We start from the raw sequence: 23,970 nt of genomic DNA on the forward strand, positions 1-23,970 counted from the left end.
CTCTAACCCCCTCCTGTGAAGTTGTATAAAACAACCAGCCCTTCTCCTGCACTATTAACTAACTCCTCTCCAGTTATAGCAGTAAGACAGCAGACTCAATCAACATGTCCTTCTCCAGCAGCACCTTCATGTCCTATAGTAAATCCATTAGGAGAGCATCTATGAGCTCCTCTCACATCTCCATGTCTGGAGGGGGAAGCATGGGAGGTGGTAGCCGCATCAGTGGCATGAGGGCATGCAACATGTATGGGGGTGCAGGTGGCTCTGGGGTCCGCATCTCTAGTTCCAGTGCATCCAAGTCCTTCTCTGCTGGCGGTGGTTTTGGCATTTGGCAATTGACGAAATCCACTATCTGCTACATTTGACTTCTGGACTAACCAAAGCCAACATTGCAGTGGGGCTGTAAAATGTAGGTTATAATCAGAATCATCAGTTAAGTCTTAAAGGAAATAGCTGTGTAAAGGTGTGGACTAATGCTGGATTCTGCTGAAACTATAGGTGCAGTGTATGGACAAATAGTGAAAGCCAAAGCTCATGTTCCCTAAACAAGGACCAGACCCTATGCACATACAGGGGCGGAAATCCCGGGGGGGACGGGGGGGACACGACCCCCCCATTCTGGGAAAAATATGATTTGTCCCCCCCAATATATCACTGAAACATAACTATGTAATTGAAATAATATGAATAATACGCAATTAAAGAAATTGTGCTGATTATAGACACTTAATAGCGCGTTTTTAAGTTTCAAAAGATTGCGACCCCCCCCACACTTTTCCTCACAATGGTTTGATCCACTGGCAAGGTAACAGAGGGGTCGTGTCTACTGTCTGAAAGGCACTCAATGAACGTAACTGACGTGAGGTTAATCCAGTCAATCGCGCACACACACAAGCTGAATATGCAGAGCTAGCGCGCAAATATTAACTATTAAGCTAGCTAGTACCTATTCCATTTATGTGGCCTCGTCAAAGATGGAATCTTTGCTATCGTCAATTTATTCCGAGATCAGCATGCAGATGATGTAAGTTAGTGCTTCAAAGTCCCTGTGATAAGGTTAGCGATAAACTGAAGTCCAAACTGAACAGAACTACACTCTCTTCTACCATTGTCTTAAATATATTTAATGGTCTCGTTGCAAAAGCTAAATTGTCACAAGGGAACTTTTATTTCTTTATTTTATTTAACCCGGGTAGCAAAGATTATAGCAAACACCACTGAAACGGAATTGGTGCTCGCTTGCTTTGCAAATTCAGCTATTGTTGGAAGCCAGCCAATATGAAACAAACTATTAAAATTACAAAAGGTTGCAGCATATGTTGTGTAAATGGTGAACTCATACAGCTGTCAACTCTTGTCATTTTAATCCGTTTCACATTTGCTAGCTACCTTTTAGATCGAAGCCCAAATAGAATGATAAAAGATAAGATGATAGAAGCCCATCTCCTACTGTAAATAACCTACACACTGTGTGTGTGTGTAGCCAGCCAGCCAGGTAGAAAAATGGCAGAAAAATAAAAGACGGACATCAGAGTATTTTTCAGTACACCAAAACGCAAAGTAAGAACCCTAGTAGCCTAATATCTCAAAGACTAGTTGATAAAATGTTCATAAGAAAGAAATGAAATTCTAATGGAAATGTTTCACAATGATGTCATTAGGCAGAGCAGGCAACAGATGGCACACAGACAGCAGAGTTGGGGACAGATATGCAGGGACAGACTGGCAGAGACAGGGAGTCTCAGGTAAGTTTGTTGAGTCTTTGTTTGGCAACATTATGAAAGGTTCTCAATTTTTTTGACTTGTAAAATAGGAACATAATTGGAAAATGCCATGGATACCCCCACTCTCAACTTAAACTGGTGACTGAACTAAGATTTGTTAAAGGCAATGGTATTGCTGTTGTGAGTAGTTGTGTAGTTTTGGGTACCGGTAGTTAGGAGTACGGCAAACACCTTATTTCTTTGGTTCCTCAATATACATTTACCGTATTACAATGTAGGCTATGTGTTACAGCACTACTTTTGGTGTCCCCCTCAGGAATTGCTCTTGAGAAAATTTCATGTAATTGTCCCCCCCAAAGTTGATATCAGATTTTCGCCCCTGTGCACATACGTCAGTTGGATCAGGTGTCAAACAGCTCGGTTGAGGAAAGATTTTCCAACCGCTCTTGGGTCTGCATCTCCAGTTCCAGTGCATCCAGGTCCTTCTCTGCTGGCGGTGGTTTTGGCATGGGTGGTGATGGATGTGGCTTCACCCTGTCTGATGGCCTGGATCTTCATGTGTCTGCCAACGAGAAGGCCACCATGCAGAACCTGAACGACCGTCTGGCCACTTATCTGGACAAGGTCCGCTCCCTGGAGAATGCCAATGCTGATCTTTAGCACAAGATCCGCATGTTCCTGGAGGCCAAGTCCTCCCCCACTGGTCGTGACTACAGTGCCTTTCATCTCTCCATCACTCAACTCCAAGACAAGGGATGTCAGTCAACCTGTTTACAACTACACTACATCATTATGACTACTTTTACAACTTGTTTATAAAGGCTGGGTTTTACGGCCACTGATAGCTAAAATGTAAAATGTAAATAGCTGTTACTATTGTGGAAGAGGTAGGGGAGTGCCTGTTACTCCCAGGCACAAGATAAACACCACTGCTTAGTAAGCCTTCACCAGTAAACTGATAATGTCAAGGACAATATCATAAATCTAGTTCATGCCGCATTGATGTTCTTACCTGTAGCTTTAATTTAATGAATTCCATTTTTGTGCACTGTTAACGCAGTGTATGTATCCCAGGGTAATTGATCACTGGTCCGTTGTTAGACACACTAACATACCCAAAACTGCCTCAAAATCAGATCAAGTTTATAGCTCCATTCATCCATTTGCTACAAATAAAACTGTTCAACTCCAAAACGTAATTTTCTCTTTCAGATCCAGGATGCCACACGCATCAACGGTGGAATCTACCTCAGCATTGACAACGCCAAGCTGGCAGCAGATGATTTCACGGTCAAGTGAGTAACATCATGAATGATCACAATAAATATGCATCAATCCATACTTTCTTCAATAGATACAGTAGATCTTTAGTGCGGTAAACAGATGTGGTATTCTCCAAACAAAGCTGTTTTGATTTTGCTTAGGTATGAGAATGAGCTGTGCATGAGGCAGTCTCTGGAGGCCGACATCAATGGGTTGAGGAGGGTGCTGGACGAGCTGACCTTGGCCAGATCTGACCTGGAGATGCAGATTGAGGGGCTGACAGAGGAGTTGATCATCCTCAAGAAGAACCACGAGGAGGTGAGTCTGAGTGACTATAGATTTAGTCATACAAAAGTAATTGCCAATCTTCATGACTATTTGTCATCAGTTCATCATCAATCGGCAATGCCATTGTTAAAATACATTTTCTATCCTAATGATAATAATTAACAATCAATAAGCCTTGATTAATTCCCAAGGTTTGTAAGACAATGGGTTCATAATTAGGCAAGGACTCAGCTTTCTGCAAAAGGTTCGTACAGTTTATTCAGAGAACGTTCTCCAGTTCATACACAAAACATCTATTATATACCAGGCTCCTCATTTACGCACACACATTACACACTAACACTAAGGAGAGTTAATTGTTCTTCCCCAGAACTCTCAACACCGTAAATTCTTACCCAGCTTACAGTTTCAGTACTCTGAGATTAGGGAAACCTGGAGGGTTCAAGCTAGGTCAGGTCAACCACAGTTTAACCTGTTGGGGCTAGGGGGCAGTATTTGCACGGCCGGATAAAAAACGTACCCGATTTAATCTGGTTCCTACTCCTGCCCAGAAACTAGAATATGCATATAATTAGTAGATTTGGATAGAAAACACTCTAAAGTTTCTAAAACTGTTTGAATGGTGTCTGTGAGTATAACAGAACTCATATGGCAGGCCAAAACCTGAGAAGATTCCATGCTGGAAGTGCCCTGTCTGACAATTTGTTGTCCTTCTAGGTTATCTCTATCAAAAATACAGCATCTCTGCTGTAACGTGACATTTTCTAAGGCTTCCATTGGCTCTCAGAAGGCGCCAGAAAGTGGAATGAGAGCTCTGCAGTCTCTGGGCTAAGTACAGCAGCTCTGTTTCTTACTGGCCTGCCTGGGGACAGTGACACTGGAGATGCGCGTTCATGTGAATTCTCCATTTTGTTCTTTCAGTCTTTGAACGAATACAACGTCGCCCGGTTGGAATATTATCGCTATTTTACGAGAAAAATCGCAGAAAAATTTATTTTAAACAGCGTTTGACATGCTTCGAAGTACGGTAATGGAATATTTTGCATTTTTTTGTCACGAAATGCGCCCGCGCGTCACCCTTCGGATAGTTACCTGAACGCATGAACAAAACGGAGCTATTTCAATATAACTATGGATTATTTCGAACCAAAACAAAACAACATTTGTTGTTGAAGTAGAAGTCCTGGGAGTGCATTCTGACGAAGAACAGCAAAGGTAAATTTTACAGCATTTTAAAGACAAGACTCTCGTTAATCTAACCACACTGTCCGATTTCAAAAAGGCTTTACAGCGAAAGCAAAACATTAGATTATGTCAGGAGAGTACCCTGCCAAAAATAATCACACAGCCATTTTCAAAGCATGCATATATGTCACAAATACCCAAAACACAGCTAAATGCAGCACTAACCTTTGATGATCTTCATCAGATGACACTCCTAGGACATTATGTTATACAATACATGCATGTTTTGTTCAATCAAGTTCATATTTATATCAAAAAACAGCTTTTTACATTAACATGTGATGTTCAGAACTAGCATTCCCACCGCAAACTTCTGGTGAATTTACTAAATTACTCATGATAAACGTTGACAAAGTACATAACAATTATTTTAAGAATTATAGATAGAGAACTCCTTTATGCAAACGCTATGTCAGATTTTAAAATAGCTTTTCGGCGAAGCACATTTTGCAATATTCTGAGTACATAGCTCGGCCATCACAGGCTAGCTAATTTGACACCCACCAAGTTTGGGACAACCTAAACTCAGAATTACTATTAGAAAAATTGGATTACCTTTGCTGTTCTTTGTCAGAATGCACTCCCAGGACTTCTACTTCAACAACAAATGTTGTTTTGGTTCCAAATAATCCATAGTTATATCCAAATACCTCCGTTTTGCTCGTGCGTTCAGGTCACTATCCGAAGGGTAACGCGCGAGCGCATTTCGTGACAAAAAAAATCTAAATATTCCATTACCGTACTTAGAAGCATGTCAAACGCTGTTTAAAATCTATTTTTATGCTATTTTTCTCGTAAAATAGCGATAATATTCCAACCGGACAACGTTGTATTCATTCAAAGACTGAAAGAAAAAATGGAGAAGTCTCGTGAACACGCATCTCAGTCTCACTGTCCTCAGGCAGGCCACTTACAAACTCTGCTGCTGTACTTTGCCCAGAGACAGGAGACACGTCATTCTGCTTCTGAACGCTTTAGAGAGCCAATGGAAGCCTTAGAAAGTGTCACGTAACAGCACAGATGCTGTAATGACGATAGAGATGCAACGGAAGGACAACAAATTGTCAGACAGGGCACTTACTGTATGGAATCTTCTCAGGTTTTGGCCTGCCATATGAGTTCTGTTATACACAGACACCATTCAAACAGTTTTAGAAACGTTAGAGTGTTTTCTATCCAAATCTACTAATTATATGCATATTCTCGTTTCTGGGCAAGAGTAGTAACCAGTTTAAATCGGGTACGTTTTTTATCCGGCCGGGAAAATACTGCCCCGTAGCCCCAACAGGTTAAGATATTCTGTCCCTAGGAATTTTTCCCAAAGAGAGCTAAGCGCTCCTTTTTCCATAAAATAACCACGAACATTTGGTCATCATTCCTTATACTACACCGATTCAGAAACCCAAACGTTAACTACAAACCAAACCTAATAATAATTCCACTGTACTTTCTCAAATCATTAATCATTAGTTTTAAACTTCCTCGATGGTTCTGTGTACTTTAATTGAACATTGGTAGAGCAGTTGGTAGAGCATGGTGTTTGCAACCCCAGGGTTGTGGGTTTGATTCCCACGGGGGACCAGTACGGAGAAAAAAATGTATGAAATGTATGCATTCACTACTGTAAGTCGCTCTGGATAAGAGCGTCTGCTAAATGACTACAATGTAAATGTAAATGTAAACATACACTACCCTTGGATACAATACTGTACTTCCAATCTATGAAACTCCCATATTTAACGTACTATTTGACTAATTTGTCCCAAGCTTGCTTACAACCTTAAAACCCCTTCAGTTTGTCTGCAAACAGGCCCATTCTGTTTGCTAAGGAATACCCTGCCATTATACACACAACTGTGTTTAATGCGCACCGTCCCTGTAAAAATAAAATTAACTTAACTTGCAATTCACTTCACTGACTTGACATTTTTCCATGCAACGTTCAATTCACTGGTGTTACTAAATAATCAAACCACGAATCAATAACCAGAATTTATCACAAAACCTTTACGATTCCATTATTTAGACCAGAATCGCTTCCAGCCACATATAGTCCAGTGCTCACAACCAACTCTCCTCTTTTAACCCGTAGGGAAAAACATGACCTCTTTTCAAACAACTTTCTGCCTTACCTCTATCGTAAGATTAAAACCAATGTTACAACTTTATCTCTCTTTCGGCCTCACTCTTATGAAATGTCCAAGACTTTTAAAAATACCATGTATATCGCCAAATTTATAAAATACTTCTTTCAACTCTTTTAGCATAAAAATAAACACCTTTCGGTGGTTACAATTCTATCGCAATTACCTATCCGCTCCTTATAATTCATTAAATTTAGGTAACTGCCGTTTCCTTGATTCCGTCATTCAAATACAACTTCCATTCTCTATATATTCTTTAAGCAGGCCATTTAGACCACAAACAACGTACTTTATCGAATTCGCCTCTCTATTATTTTTGAATGAATCTGTCTTTCAATTTAAACTAAACAAGCTATCAAAACGTTCGGTTTCTATCTTAAACAAACACTAACAACCATATTGTTCCAGTCAAAACATATCCTGGGTATCCTGGAAGGAAATTGACCTCATTCCGTCAGCAGAGGATGCCTGGTAATTCTTTAAAAGTGCTTTCCTCACCATCTTAAATAAGCATGCCCCATTCAAAAATGTAGAACCAGGAACAGATGTAGCCCGTGGTTCACTTCAAACCTGACTGCCCTTGACCAGCACAAAAACATCCTGTGGCATTCTGCATTAGCATTGAATAGCCCCCGTGATATGCAACTTTCAGGGAAGTTAGGAACCAATATACACAGGCAGTTAGGAAAGCAAAGGCTTGCTTTTTCGAACAGAAATTTGCATCCTGTAGCACAAACTCCAAAAAGTTCTGGGACACTGTAAAGTCCATGGAGAATAAGAGCACCTCCTCCCAGCTGCTCACTGCACTGAGGCTAGGAAACACTGTCACCACCGATAAATCCACAGTAATTGAGAATTATAATAAGCATTTTTCTACGGCTGGCCATGCTTTCCACCTGGCTACCCCAACCCTGGTCAACAGCCCTGCACCCCCGACAGCAACTTTCCCAAGCCTCCCCCATTTATCCTTCACCCAAATCCAGATAGCTGATGTTCTGAAAAAGCTGCAAAATCTGGACCCCTACAAATCAGCCGGGCTAGACAATCTGGACCCTCTCTTTCTAAAGTTATCTGCCAAAATTGTTGCAACCCCTATTACTAGCCTGTTCAACCTCTTTCGTATCGTCTGAGATCCCCAAAGATTAGAAAGCTGCCGCGGTCATCCCCCTCTTCATAGACCCAAACTGCTACAGACCTATATCAATCCTACCCTGCCTTTCTAAGGTTTTCGAAAGCCAAGTTAACAAACAGATCACATACCATTTCGAATCCCACCGTACCTTCTCCACTATGCATTCTGGTTTTTGAGCTGGTCATGGGTGTGCCTCAGCCACGCTCAAGGTCCTAAACGATATCATAACCGCCATCGATAAGAGACAATACTGTGCAGCTGTATTCATCGACCTGGCCAAGGCTTTCGACTCTGACAATCACCACATTCTTATCGGCAGACTCAACAGCCTTGGTTTCTCAAATGACTGCCTCGCCTGGTTCATCAACTACTTCTCAGACAGAGTTCAGTGTGTCAAATCCGAGGGCCAGTTGTCCGGACCTCTGGCAGCCTCTATGGGGGTGCCACAGGGTTCAATTCTCGGGCCGACTCTGTATACATCAATGATGTCGCTCTTGCTGCTGGTTATTCTCTGATCCACCTCTACGCAGGGGACACCATTCTGTATACTTCTGGCCTTTTTTTGGACACTGTGTTAACTAACATCCAGACGAGCTTCAATGCCATACAACTCTCCTTTCGTGGCCTCCAACTGCTCTTAAATGCAAGTAAAACTAAATGCATGCTCTTCAACCGATCGCTGCCCACACCTGCCCACCCGTCCAGCATCACTACTGTGGATGGTTCTAACTTAAAATATGTGGACAACTACAAATACCTAGATGTCTGGTTAGACTGTAAACTCTCCTTCCAGACTCACATTAAGCATCTCCAATCCAAAGTTAAATCTAGAATCGGCTTCCTATTTCACAACAAAGCATCCTTCACTCATGCTGCCAAACATACCCTCGTAAAACTGACTATCCTACCGATCGATCCTTGACTTCAGCGATGTCACTTACAAAATAGCCTCCAACACTCTACTCAGCAAATTGGATGCAGTCTATCACAGTGCCATCCGTATTCATTATTATTAGTATTATTTATATATATATATATATGTATGTATATGTAAATATTTTATAAACACAATACATAAATTAAAATGGTTATGGTACACCATCACCATCTCGACCCTAACCGATATGTATCGTACTATGTTGATCAAGTGGGTAATGGATTACCCGGTTATCATGGAACCCCTACCATGTATGGTTCGGGAATAGGTGGTATATTTCGTAACCTCTTTAGGATGGTTTTACCATTTATGAAGAGAGGCCTTAGCATAGCCAAACCTCATTTAAAATCAGCAGCCAAAAATATAGTAAGTGAGGTGGTGGCTAATGCTATGACTAGACGGGCGTCATCAGATCCTGAGCATGAAGAAGTCTTATGCTGTTGTCTCGAAGACCAAAAAAGAGACCTCCGGGTATAAGGCGTAGGCCGGCCCTTAAAAAGCGGAGGTTAACCGTTGAAATAAACTCAGTAAGGAGGAGGTCTCGACCAAAAACTGCAAAAAGAATACTCAGAAGCATTTTCTAAAAGAACAAGCAACATGGCTCTTTTACATCGCATGTCCTCTGAAGCTATAAAGACAGAGCTCGTTCTTTTCACGGCCCCCTTAACCCAATTTTCAAAAGATAGGTCCTGTTATGTGGAGATGGCCCCACTCTCGGCCATTACAGACAATGGACCTATAGAGTTTTTCATCCCAAGCCATGGTGACAACTACCTGGACCTCAACAACACCTTATTACATTTACGTCTCAAAGTGATCAAAAGAGGTGGTACTAATATTGCAAATTATGCCAAGGTGAGCCTCATTAATTACCCCTTGGTGACCATCTTCTCCCAAGTGGATGTGACTTTGGGTGAATGCCTTATCAGTCAATGCAGTGCCACCTATCCTTATAGGGCTATCCTGGAATGTTTACTAAACTCCTCTGAATACACAATTCAGCGCTGGGCTGTTTAGCAAGGATACTGCAGGAGCATCTATGGAAGACATAGACCCTACCACCGGTGAAAACAAAGGACTGGAGACACGTGCTCGCTACTGTGCAGAATCTCGAGGGTTTCATCTGCTATGGCCTATACACTCTGACATTTTCTTTCAAGAATGTTTACTCTTAAATTCGGTTGATTTAAGGCAAAATTTAACAAGGGCCAAGGATGAGTTTTGTCTGATGTCTGCCCAAGACGGTGACTTTAGTTTAAAAGTGTTGAGGGCTACGCTTTTTATTAAAAAAGTGTCTGTATCTCCAGCAGTTCGTCTGGGTCATTCACAGGCTTTGATGAAAGGAAATGCCCTTTACCCTCTCCAAAGTATTACCATGAAAACATTCAGCATACCTGTGGGGAGTAGAATCTGCAGTCAAGAAAACCTGTTTTTAGGTCCGTTACCCCGCTACATTGTTATAGGCTTGGTTGATCATGCCTTTAATACAGGCAGCTTACATAAAACCCCTTTAATTTTCAGCATTTCAATGTAGAGTTTGTAGCTCTCTGTCAGGATGGACGTCAGGTCCCCGCTAAGGCCTTCCAACCACAATTCGAAAACAACATATCTGTGCGAGAATTTTACAGTCTATTCCTGGCTACAGGGAAGCATCTAAAAGATCTCTCTTTACCTATTGACATAAATGATTTTGCAGAGGGTTACACATGTTATGCTTTCAATTTATCACCGGATGATGACACCTCAGGAAATCTGTCTGTGGTGTCCCAAGGGAACCTCAAGCTGGAAATGTGTTTCCGTACACCTTTAGCTTGTACAGTTAGTATGATTGTTTATGCATGCTCTGATTCAATCTTGGAAGTGAATGCCCAAAGACAAGTCTTAGTGGATTATTAATGAAGATATTTAGGATCATTGAGCAAAAACATGAATACCCAAGAGCTAGAAGATCTCATGAGCTGCTTGATTGGAAAACAATTTTGTGGAGTATGGGCCTGTGATGAACTACCTATTGAGAAATGGAAGGATCGACCGGCCATGTTTATTGTCAATACCCATCCTAAACACATGCCTGGTGAACATTGGCTAGCTGTGACATCAGAAGATGGAGGTAGAAAAATCTCAACTTTTTTTTATTCCTATGGATTTCCCCCCGGATTTTCACATTTCCCCCCCATCTATTAAACAGTTTTTGAACAAAAATGGATCAAAGATCTACTACAGCATCAAACAAGTACAAGATAACCTTTCTACTACATGTGGTCAACACTGTGTATTCTACCTATGCCAAAGAGCCCGTGGAGTTTCTTTTGAAGATGTTATGTCTCTTTAAAATGATGATTTAAGAAGTAATGATAGCACCGTAGATTTTTTTGTTAGAAAATATCAAACGTGTTTAAGTGTGTGTCCTTTAAGACCCTATAATCAAGGTGTATGCACACGTCAAATGTTTAAAAAATGTCACAAATGTTAAATTGAATTGAATGAAAAGTCATTCAAAAGTCTAACCACCCTGAGAGATCAGGATTAGGAAAAGGTCCGGAGGCGTTCAGGGGTGAGGACTCATCCATAAATGAGTTATTATTAGCCCTTTCAAAGGGGGAGGGGTTCCAAGAACATCTTTAGGAGTGCTGTAGCTCGTTGAAGGGTTTTGTTTTAAAGTTTGAATCTATTGGTGAAGCTTATAGTTTGGTACACCTGAGAGTGGAATGTTGAGGACTGCCAGGGCTTTAAGAAACTGACGCTAACCAGGAGGTCTTCTGTCATCAGCAATCTTGTGGGATGCTGTGGTACTTTTAAAGTCCATCATATGAGAACCCCTGACAACATCCCCCTGAAAGATAAACTCTCCTTTGTCATTCCAAGCAGCGGCCCCCTTTGAGTCTTTTATTTTGTTCATAATGTATCTAACATTTTTCCTGTTACGTGCTGGAACATGTGTCAACATGTCATGTATAACATCATCTTCAACATGCATTTGATCTTCAACCGGTAAGATCTCCTGTCACGGTTGTCGTAGGAAGGAGCGGACCAAAGTGCAGCGTGTGTCGTTCCACATTTTATTTTCACTGTGAAACTATGCAATACATACACATAACTAAAGAACAAAAAAACAACAAACCGTGACGCAGAGGTGAAACACTAACTCAAAATCAATCTCCCACAAACCCAGGTGGGAAAAACACCTACTTAAGTATGATCTCCAATTAGAGACAACGATGACCAGCTGCCTTTAATTGGAGATCATCCCAAACAAAACCCAACATAGAAATACAAAACTAGAACATAACAACATAGAAAAACTAAACTAGAAAACCCCCCTGTCACGCCATGACCTACTCTACCATAGAAAATAACAGCTTTCTATGGTCAGGACGTGACATCTCCGGTCCAGGCATTACATGGGCATGGCTCTCTCTATGCCCTTCATCCTTTAAGGGTTTCAGTAGGGAAAGCCATAAATGGTTGGTCTCTCACATTATTTTACCAAGGCCAAATACCTTTGCAAGAGGTTTGTGCATTTTTGGACCTTATCATAGGGATCCAATCCTTATCTGTTCAAAATATCCTTCATGGCCGTATCCAAATCATTTTCCACTGTTTGATATTTTCAGGACCCTGTAATTGCTGTTTAAGTCTATCCAACTCTTGTTGAGGCACTAAGTACATTTTATTGGCCATCACGCTCTGTGTTCAACCCGCACGTCTGGCAGCACTAAGGCTGGTGATGAAGGGCATGGCTATACTTAGTAAAGGTAGAAGAAAACCCCCAGACTGTTGTATGGTATGTCTTTCTTTTGAAGACTTGCCCTTTTATTGGCAGAGTTTGATCACAGTCTTTTGTCTCTTAATTTTTTTTATTTTGGTCAGGGTGAGTGGAATTTGGCCTTTTGAGAAGACTCAAAGCAATCTCATATTGTGATAATATGAGATCTGAAGAACAATGACCCAAGTTGGCCTTATGTTCTTTAGGGGCAGCCCCAACTAGGGATCTCAAGAGCGGTAGGTTTCTTTTTAAGCGCAGAGAGATATTTGTACTTTTTCGGAATGTAAACTGTCGGCCACTCCCACGGACACAATCCTGTTCGAAGCCTCAGGTGTTCTGGAGTATTTGATTTTAAATCAACGATTAAATAAGAAAATTGTGCTTTGGTAGCGTCCTCATAGCTTTCCATAAAGTAGGATTTCCTTCCAGGGTACATCTGCTGAGCAAGAATGTTTATTTGTAGTTTGTCTCTAGGGTTTTTGAACAAAATCAAGTAATTGGCGTTCAGACTAATGGTACGGCTATTTTTACCTTGGTGAAACACATTTTGTACCAAGTAAAGCACGGACAGGTTTCGATAATGAGTATATTGAGTAAAAGCTCATGCTATTTCAGGATGTTCACTACCGGCAAAAAGCATATAATCCGAAAGCAGCAGATTGTTTTTATGAGGTAAAAGTTCCTCATCAGACAGGGATGCGGGTATTCCTTCAACAAACTTGATTTTATTTTCTTCAACAACTCATCATACAAAGGTTGATAACATGAATAGCACCACACAATATTGTCAGGTTTCTGAGATAATACATGTTCAGAATTCTCTAAAATACTTTTTACAAAACAAGTTTTACCGCTATTGGATGGGCCTGCGATTACGGCCGAAAATGGTAGTTGCAACCTGGGATCAAAACCTTCTACAGCAACCATTATATCTTAAGGGTTAAGACACACTGGGCTTGTAACATAAGTCAGTAACCAAAGGGCAAGGTGGTCCCGTCAGGTAAAAGTAATCTCTTGTCATAGACTACCCGGAATCTTTTAGTAAGTGGGGCATTACGTAGATGGAACCCCTTTTTTATCCCTAACAATCTTTTTGTAGGAGCTTACAATTTCTCATTCACTATTCCGGTCGTTTATGTACCCTTCGACTAAGCATTTGATTGATTCCAAGTTTACACGGGGGGCATTTTCATCATTTTGAGTCACGTCTTTTGCTTTCAACAACACGTGATTGTCTTCAGTCCTAAAAGCATAGCTTTTGGGGCCACAGGATGACCACTCTATGATATGGTCACCATCTTCGAGTTCACTCGTTAAACCACCCAGATAGTTGCTAAGCGGGGGGGTTCCAATCACCAGGTTTGCTTACATAGACCACAAAGTCTGTGTCATGATAAAGAACCCTCCTCTGCAACTGCTCCATGAGGGTGTATAGTTCAAGTCGACCATAGGCCGTGGTAAATGCTGCAAGAAACACCCACTTCTTGTTACGTCTCCATTGCACCAGGGCAATGTCTTGACTCAAGAATGAAAAATGTGAAATTCCATATTGGTCTGAAAAAACAAATTACATAAATTCTTCGGGATTTTTAATGATCGACTTTGTTAGCATTTTACTTCTCTGGGATAATTTCCCCCAAAACGAATTTAAATACAATTTTGACAGATTTCTTTTGGTTTTGTTGACCTCTATTCTGTCAGGGTCAAGACGTATGCCTTCTTTTTCATGATAGTCCTGAATGTATCTATCTTTGTGTAACCGTGTAGGTTCCGTCCCTCTCTTCGCCCCAACCTGGGCTCGAACCAGGGACCCTCTGCACACATCAACAACTGACACCCACGAAGCATCGTTACCCATCGTGCCACAAAAGCCGCGGCCCTTGCAACGCAAGGGGAACAACCACTTCAGGTCTCAGAGCGAGTGACGTCACCGATTGAAACACTATTAGCGTGCACCACCGCTAACTAACTAGCCATTTCACATCAGTTACACTCACCCCCCTTTTGACCTCCTTTTCCGCAGCAACCAATGATCCGGGTCAACAGCATCAATGTAACCGTGTAGGTTCCGTCCCTCTCTTCGCCCCAACCTGGGCTCGAACCAGGGACCCTTGCACACATCAACAACTGACACCCACGAAGCATCGTTACCCATCGCGCCACAAAAGCCGCAGCCCTTGCAACGCAAGGGGAACAACCACTTCAGGTCTCAGAGCGAGTTACGTCACCGATTGAAATGCTATTAGCGCGCACCACCGCTAACTAACTAGCCATTTCACATCGGTTACACTTGCTCTCTTGATCTGTGACTAATGCAGGATACCCTGAAGCCATTTGCTTGCATCTCAAGAAGGTATTGATGTACTCTTTAAAAGAGTGTCTGATTTCCTGGAAAAGTTCCACAATTCAAAGATTTTGGCCACACGATACCCCTCCTCTATAGCCTTAGAGAATTCAACGGTGACCCATACACCGGTCAGGGCTCTTTCTTGATCTGAATGATCACAAGGCTTTTCCTGGTTGTTGTTTTCACTGCAGGTGCAACAAAGGGGAAAGAAAAGTTTCCCTTGAGGTCCCTTGTAAGGCAACACTGGCAGAAACAAACCCCGGGGAGGGTAAACAGTTGCTTTTATCAGACCAAAATAGTTTTGTAATAAGTCAAAGTCACTGTGAATAATTTCAGGATGATCCATAGGATAACAAGAGGAACTCATTACATGAGGATAAAGGGATGTAAAAATCTACATATCCAATTTTCTCATCAGGTTGTATTATATACCGTAATGTCAAAGCAGTGGTACGACCTCCATACAAGGACTGGCGGGGTTCCAGGGGTTTGGGTATGTCAACGGTGGAAAGAAAAGCTTGAACATGAGGATCAGACTTTTTGAGTTCTGTCCACTCATGTTCCCAGATAACCGTAACGCTCACCCCATAAGCAGCCTGTAAAGATTCCAATTTGTCTTGGAACTCCTGGTACATATCCCCAAAAGTCTTTTGGGTTAAGACACACATGGCCTGGGGCACAAAGCAAGATTTACAACCGTGGAAGAAACAACCGTTGTACTCATACACTGTCTCAACACCGTCAAGATGTGTGTAACCATCTACAAGGTAGGGTCCAATCTTTTTTTCCCCTTTTATTCAAAGCATGTTGGATAAAAATGTTTTAGCCTGGGACAAGTAGTCCAACCATTGAATGGACCCGCTAGAGTATGACTTGAATTGTCGGCGGTAGTTGTCAGGCGATGGAATAGGTATAGATGCTGGAGATAAAAAGTGTGTACAATAGGTTTTCATGCATGCCGGTGCAATAGTTGTATAACTCCAGGGGTCAATGCCCTGATTACCTCTTCTCTGAATCTTAGGCACCCTTCATCATTGTCACAGTATAATTCCATCTCTTTATGGAAATCAAAGGTATTATGACGTACTGTTTCATACCATGTCATGAATCTCTCTCGCTCTTTAGGAGACATTTAATCACACCCGTACATTTTGGGACTGGGATAAGCTCCAATATAATTCCTCCTCAGATGTAAAGAAATGAGGAAACCAACCTTTCACACAGTTTTCAAAACCCAAGGCCTCTGGCATTTGAGCCAATCTCATGGGTAAGAAACGTAAACTGTCAATGTATCTCTGGTTGAAGGCGGGGTCTACAAAACACCAGATTTTACTACCGTGGGCTATGACCCTGGGTGCAACGCCTTGTTGTATCAAGGGGTTCAAAAGAAGATAGGAATTATGAGCTACAAATGTGAAGTTTTTGTACTGGGGTTTTCTGTTTTCTCTTTAGAAATAGTAGCGCACAATTGGGGCCCTCTTTTCACCCTTGAAAGTCATGGTAGATACAAAAATAGGCAAATGAACCCCTGATTCCTGATTACTCTCAAAGTCATAAAACACATATTTCTCTGAATGTTCATCTTCAGCCAAGGGCTGAATATAGCACTCATGTTCCACTTCTTGAACCACTTCAGTGTCTCTGCTTTTCAAAGCTCCTTTACAGATTGGGCAGCGTATGATACCACATACGTGAGGTTGGGGGTTGTCTATTTTAAGGTTGTAATTGCAATGGCATTTTGGACATTTCTTGTTAATGTCACAACTGCTTACAGGTTTATATGCCTTGGGGTGCCATGTTTCAATTTTGTGTTTTTCATAGCAGTAGGTGGAACGACATGTACGATGACAATCCTCACAGGGTGTTAGGTGTAAGGGCTGCATCGGACATTTTTCGTCCTGGCACACTGAACAGTTATAACGACAAGGGTCGTCCCCCCCGTCCCCCCCCCCCGTCCCCCCGTCCCCCCCGCCGGCTGTAGCCTAAATGACAGGATGGACACAAATATTGTGCTCCTAAGAAAGCTCTGATGTTGGTAATACCATAAAAATGGTTGTTTTGCACATAAAAGTACAGAATATGAGGATGAGGTTGAGGGTTTTCTGGAATTTCAATAGAGCTGAATTAGCTCTACTATGGTACCATCCCCACCATCCCCACCCCCATTTCATCAAAAGCATCATGTGGTTGCTCATTGTCATCAGGTATAGGAGTTATAAGAGGTGTGTGTGTGTGTGTGTGTGTGTGTGTGTGTGTGTGTGTGTGTGTGTGTGTGTGTGTGCACTGGGGCCTCCCACTCCTTTCTATTCTGGGTAGAGCCAGTTTGCGCTGTTCTGTAAAGGGAGTAGTACACAGCTTTGTACGAGATCTTCAGTTTCTTGGCAATTTCTCGCATGGAATACCCTTCATTTCTCAGAACAAGAATAGACTGATGAGTTTCAGAAGAAGGTCCTTTGTTTCTGGCCATTTTGAGCCTGTAATCGAACCCACAAATGCTGGTGCTCAAGATATTCAACTAGTCTGAAGAAGGCCATTTTTGTTGCTTCTTTAATCAGCACAACAGTTTTCAGCTGTGCTAACATAATTGCAAAAGGGTTTTCTAATGATCAATTAGCCTTTTAAAATGATAAACTTGGATTAGCTAACACAACATGCCATTGGAACACAGGAGAGATGGTTTCTTCCAATGGGCCTCTGTACGCCCATGTATTTATGCTGCAGTAGTTTATGTGTCGGGGGGCTAGGGTCAGTCTGTTATAGCTGGAGAATTTCTCCTGTCTTATCCAGTGACCTGTGTGAATTGAAGTATGCTCTCTCTAATTCTCTCTTTCTTTCTTTCTGTCTCTCTCTCGGAGGACCTGAGCCCTAGGGCCATGCCTCAGGACTACCTGGCATGATGACTCCTTGTTGTCCCCAGTCCACCTAGCCGTGCTGCTGCTCCAGTTTCAACTGTTCTGCCTGCGGCTATGGAACCCTGACCTGTTCACTGTGATTACTATTATTTGACCATGCTGGTCATTTATGAACATTTTAACATCTTGGCCATGTTCTGTTATAATCTCCACCCGGCACAGCCAGAAGAGGACTGGTCACCCCTCATAGCCTGGTTCCTCTCTAGGTTTCTTCCTAGGTTTTGGCCTTTCTAGGGAGTTTTTCCTAGCCACCGTGCTTCTACACCTGCATTGCTTGCTGTTTGGGGTTTTAGGCTGGGTTTCTGTACAGCACTTTGATATATCAGCTGATGTAAGAAGGGCTATATAAATACATTTGATTTGATTTGATTTGAGATTCCATAGGAAATGAGCCGTTTCCAGCTACAATAGTAATTTACAACATTAGCAATGTCTACACTGTATTTCTGATCAAATTGATTTTAATGGACAAAAAATGTGCTTTTCTTTCAAAAACAAGGACATTTCTAAGTGACCCCAAACTTTTGAATTATAATATTTTGCGAATTACGCCATAAACCAAAAAATGTATTTCTGTGAAATCTCTTTTCAATGAAGGGATACATTTTCTGTCTGCAAAAACAGCACTGACATTACCACATTAAAATATTCATAATACTAGCATAGGGATTGATGTAAATAGAAACCTCTCATTTTACAATGTCCATAAGAAATTGTTGATTGTTTGGAGGTCAACCGATAGCAACTATATTTTGGAGAGGGTTACAGTAGACTGGTCAAGAGCATTCTAACTTGATAGTCTACTATGCAAAACTGGCAAGCTTGGTGACATTCCGTATTTCAGTTACAAGGAAATCTCTCACTGTAATTGGTGGTCCCTCCCACTCACTACATTCTCAGTTTGAAAGGCTTCCCTGTGGCCAGCACTTTACGATGCTCATGGTCAGAGGAAAAACAGTGTAGAAATCCTTTGTTATCATAGTTGTTGTTTAAGTTTGATGTATCAATCTATTTCTTTACTACAATCTTGAATTTTCCGTCTTTCTTCAACATGCTATTTGGTAAATATCCAGTTGTGTAAAAATACTTAAGTAAAAATACTTTGAAGTACCACTTAAGTAGTTTTTGGGGGTATCAGTACTTCACTTTAATACTTATATTTTTATAAACTTTTACTTTCACTCCACTACATTCCTAAAGAAAATCATGTACTTTTTACTCCATACATTTTCCCTGACACCAAAAGTACTTAGCAGGACAGGAAAATTGCCCAATTCACACACGTATCAATAGAATATTCCTGGTCATCCCTACTGCCTCTGATTTGGCGGACTCACTAAACACAAATGGTTTGTTTGTAAATTATGTCTGAATGTGTCCCTGGCTAACCGTAACAAAAAGGGAAAATCGTGCCATCTGGTTTGCTTAATATAAGGAATTTGAAATGATTTATACTTTTACTTTTGATACTTAAGTATATTTTTGCAATTACATTTACATTTGATATTTAAGTGTATTTAAAACCAAATACTTTTAGACTTTTATTCAAGTAGTATTTTACTGGGTGACTCCCTTTTACTTGAGCCATTTTCTATTAAGGTATCTTTACTTTTACTCAAGTATGATGATTGGGTACTTTTTCGACCACTGTAAATATCATTGATTGAACATCTTGACCACTCACTGCCTGTCACCAAGATAGTACCCCAAGGCTCGATCCTAGGCCCCAAGCTCTTTTCAATTTACATCAACAACATAGCTCAGGCATTAGGAAGCTCTCTCATCCATTTATATGCAGATGATACAGTCTTATACTCAGCTGGCCCCTCCCAGGATTTTGTGTTAAATGCTCTACAACAAACTTTCTTAGTGTCCAACAAGCTTTCTCTACCCTTAACCTTGTTCTGAACTCCTTTAATACAAATGTCATGTGGTTTGGTAAGAAGAATGCCCCTCTTCCCACAGGTGTTATTACTACCTCTGAGGGTATAGAGCTTGAGGTAGTCACCTCATACAAGTACTTGATAGTATGGCTAGACTGTGCACTGTCCTTCTCTCAGCACATATCAAAGCTGCAGACTAAAGTTAAATCTAGACTTGGTTTCCTCTATCGTAATCGCTCCTCTTTCACCCAACTAACCCTGATTCAGATGACCATCCTACCCATGCTAGATTACGGAGACATAATTTATAGATGGGCAGGTAAGGGTGCTCTCGAGTAGCTAGATGTTCGGCCATCAGATTTGCCACCATATAGTGTGTGTGTAGGACACATCACTGCACTCCATACTTCTCTGTAAACTGGTCATCTCTGTATACCCATCGCAAGACCCACTGTTTGATGCTTATTTATAAAACCCTCTTAGGCCTCACTCCCCCCTATCTGAGATATCTACTACAGCCCTCATCCTCCACATACAACACCCGTTCTGCCAGTCACATTCTGTTAAAGGTTCCCAAAGCACACACATCCCTGGGTCGCTCCTCTTTTGGGTCGCTCCTCTATCTATGGTGTCTGCTCTTAAAATAACAGATCCAGCTAGGCATTACTGTACAACATTTTAGTGTGCAAGTAATACATCATAATCTATGTATTTAAATCTAGAAACACTTGAACAAATCTAGAACCACTTTCTGAACCATGATGATGACCTAGAGACCTAAACCCGTTTCATTGTCCTATTTCAGGAGCTATTGTCCATGCATGCCCAGATGAGCGGCCAGGTCCATGTGGAGGTTGACGCTGCACCACAGGAAGACCTCAGCAAAGTCATGGCTGAGATTCGTGAACACTACAAGGCTGTCGCTGCCAAGAACAACAGAGATCTGGAGGGCTGGTTCCACACCAAGATAATACTGTTTGTCATTATTAATATGATTACATAATTTAGGACCATGATATCCAAAATGTCCCATCAATTGAATTGTTCATGTGCTGAACAAAGACGTTGCAATTAGCACAGAAGTTATCCAAATCTTCCAGATCTGAAATTTCAGAAGTCAAAGTCTTGAAATCGAACTTCAATCACAAATGAGCATGGTTAGACTGTTAAAAAAATTATTTACAAATATTTATTTGGTTTCAATGTCTGCCACCGATCAATGAATTTTCTTAACAGATTCCTGATTTTTTGTTTTGCTCTTCATTTCTCTCCAATAGAAATCATCCATGGAAAATACCCTCGCAGAGACAAAGAACCGTTTCTCCATGCAGCTATCGAGTTATCAGAAGCAGGTGACCAGCTTGGAGGAACAGTTGGTAAATCTCAGGGCTGACTTGGAACGCCAGGGCCAGGAATATAAAATGCTGCTGGACATCAAGACCAGGCTGGAGATGGAAATCGCTGAGTACAGGAGACTGCTGGACGGAGAGATGACAAGCAGGTGAGCAAAACAAGCCTATTTTATTAGTCCATCAAATTCGATTTTTAAGCTATCAAGGGTGTTTTGATTCTAAACTTTGAGCAGGTTCTAGGCTAGACTCACTTACTTTCCTAAAAGCAAAACAGTGGCCCCACCAGTTTGTACACTACCTGTAGAATCATGTCAAAACCTTGCAAGGTCAAGACCTTGCCATATTGTGTTTGGTACAGTCGATTATGTGCTCATTGGTGTTTTCTGTTTGGTCCACAGTGTCTCCTCCTCCTCCACCAGCACCAGGAAGGTCATCACAGTGGTAGAAGAGGTGGTGGATGGGAAAGTGGTCTCCTTCACCCAATCCGCAGCTTTTTCATATGCACGCCGCTGATGCAGTTCATGAGTGTACTGAGGGAAATACAACAACTGATTATCTGACTCACTAAACATCCAGTGCATATCTGGAAGGCAACAGCAATAAAAATGATTTGTTTGTTCAATTACTTTGTCTTCATAATAGGCAAGAATTATACTTTTTTTTGCTTTAGTTTCATGAATGATTTCATGTGTCCCTATTCAATTAAACATCATGAAATAGTTTCAGAGTAGTGGTAAGGTTGAGCTCGGTGTTGAGCTGGTTACTAGCTATGTGGTGTCACCTAGTGTTGGCTTTAGGGATAAAAGTAGATGTTAATAAGCAAACCTACATGTACATGTCCCATCATGATAATCTAACATATTTACATGAAATATGTTATTTCCATCACTCATTTATTCTTAAATGTAATATGATACAATTACAGAAATTCAGGTAAAAGTAAAAAGTTTGACAACCATTCCCAATCTCCAATTTGTGTCAGGATAATCAGAAGGACAAGATACTCCAGGGTGGGACCACCCAAGCTGCCAGGCATATAGAAAATCAAGTATGAATGGGTAGGACTTAACCCCCTATTGATGCCCCTGTGTGTCAATCTAAGTAACAAAATATAAAAATCCCAGTCAAACTACATCAGTTTAAGCTATAGATGTCTGTTGCATGGGCTTGTATGGGCTGCGTCTCAATCCACCGCATCCGCCTATGTCGCCCTTCCGCATCTGCGGTGGAAAGTGGCAGATCTACAGCGCTGTGTGTCAGACCAGGAGACATCCCGAAAATCTTCTCACAAAAACATCCAAAAGGTATGCAACAGATATAACGGTATACTACAAGCAAGTCTGTTTCTCTCCCCAGTCAGAAGCAGCCTACCTGACTCTGACTAGCAGTAGTAATCTATCTGTATTATGTTTAGAAAATATATTTGTAGGCCCGGAATTGTAAGGGGAAAGCCCTAATCATGTTTATGCAACCTAATAATCACGCTTAGACTACTTCTAGAAACACTTTTATTTTGATTGAGAAAATCTACAATAAAAATTGGCCCTCCCTAGTTATAAGAATGTGACATTGCACAGCAGAACGATGGTTTATTCATCTTTTTCTTCTTGATTTCCATATGGAATGAGTACTGGTATTTGTATGTTCTGTTTCATGTTGATTAAAAGGCTAATTTTAAATAGTATATTTTTAGAATTTCATTAACATATTGTATTGTAACAATAGTAGCAGTTCATTCTATTTGGGGCAGGCGTGGGGCATGGGGGTACACCAGATGTTCCCCCATGATAAAAGAGGGGCATGAGTTTTGGGAAGCACTGGCCTAGCTGATTATGTAGGGCAGGCTATCAATTCAGCTTGATAATTTGTATGGCAAGATGTTGCATTGGAATGTTGAGTCAGTTGATTCACGGGACTGAGAGAGGAAGGAGGTCCCTATGGCAGGTCTTCTAGGCTCTTACACATGTGCAGTCAACGTGCTCTGTTCATAACCCTCAGGTGTCTTAGCTTTATCTTTGAGTTTAGTAAACATTTTAGATAGGCCTACTGCATAGTGGAAGTTAAGCTTTTGTTGATCTTTAGAAAGGGTTTGGTCTGATCTCATTGTTTAATGTCTGGGATTTAAACACACTCAGAGGAATTTCAACAAACTGGGACCAAATAACGTAGATAGTTTTTGTTATGGTACTGTAAAACTCAATTATTTTCTGCTGGTGTTTGAAAAAATTGATGACTATCAAACCAAAAATAGTCACCACAGCAGGCTAAACCTATCTGAGCATACTACAGATCTCCCTCTCCTCCTCCTCCTCCCTGGGCAGCTGTGGGGCCCTGGCAGCGTGGCGTGCCACCCTTCCCGTCTTCCCCCTCCTTCGGACCTCACCCTCCCGCAGCTTCATTAACCTGGCTGCCTCCATCACTGCCCGCAGGATGGAGTACTCTGAGAGCCGCATACTAGGGTGAGACATAATCACACACACAACTCCTCTCTGCCCCTCTGTCTTGTCAGCCCCTGTTAACCAGAGGTGATTCTAAAGCCCCACTTTCCTATTCTCAACTTCAATAACCTTCAGTTAACATGTGGTTGGATTGAAATAGACCTGAGCATATTGTATCTTTCCTATATCACAGTCCAATGTTTACTCCTGACTTATTTTTTTCAAGTGTACCTGAGCAGTCCTTTGAGCATCTTCTTGATGGATCCCCCTTTCCTTCCCCATCCAGTTAATATGACCCTACTGTAAAATGACCCTACAGTATGTTTTGCTCTATGACCCCCACAAGTGTCCTGGGACTCATCTAAAGGTAACCCATACAAATTAATGGAAGTATGGAGGTAGTTTTGTGCAATAATATATATATATATGTGCAATAATATACATATATATACACAGTACGAATCAAAAGTTTTTCTTTATTTTTACTATTTTCTACATTGTAGAATAATAATGAAGACATCAAAACTATGTAATAACAC

At 41.3% G+C, this 23,970-nt stretch overlaps 1 pseudogene; it reads left to right on the forward strand.

Annotated features, from left to right (window-relative positions):
• The first annotated feature begins 200 nt into the window (after positions 1-200).
• LOC115197135 (keratin, type I cytoskeletal 13-like) lies at positions 201-21,610 on the forward strand (annotated as a pseudogene).
• The last annotated feature ends 2,360 nt before the right edge of the window (positions 21,611-23,970 follow it).

Source organism: Salmo trutta, chromosome 1 (assembly GCF_901001165.1).
Source record: "Salmo trutta chromosome 1, fSalTru1.1, whole genome shotgun sequence".
NCBI lineage: Eukaryota > Metazoa > Chordata > Actinopteri > Salmoniformes > Salmonidae > Salmo > Salmo trutta.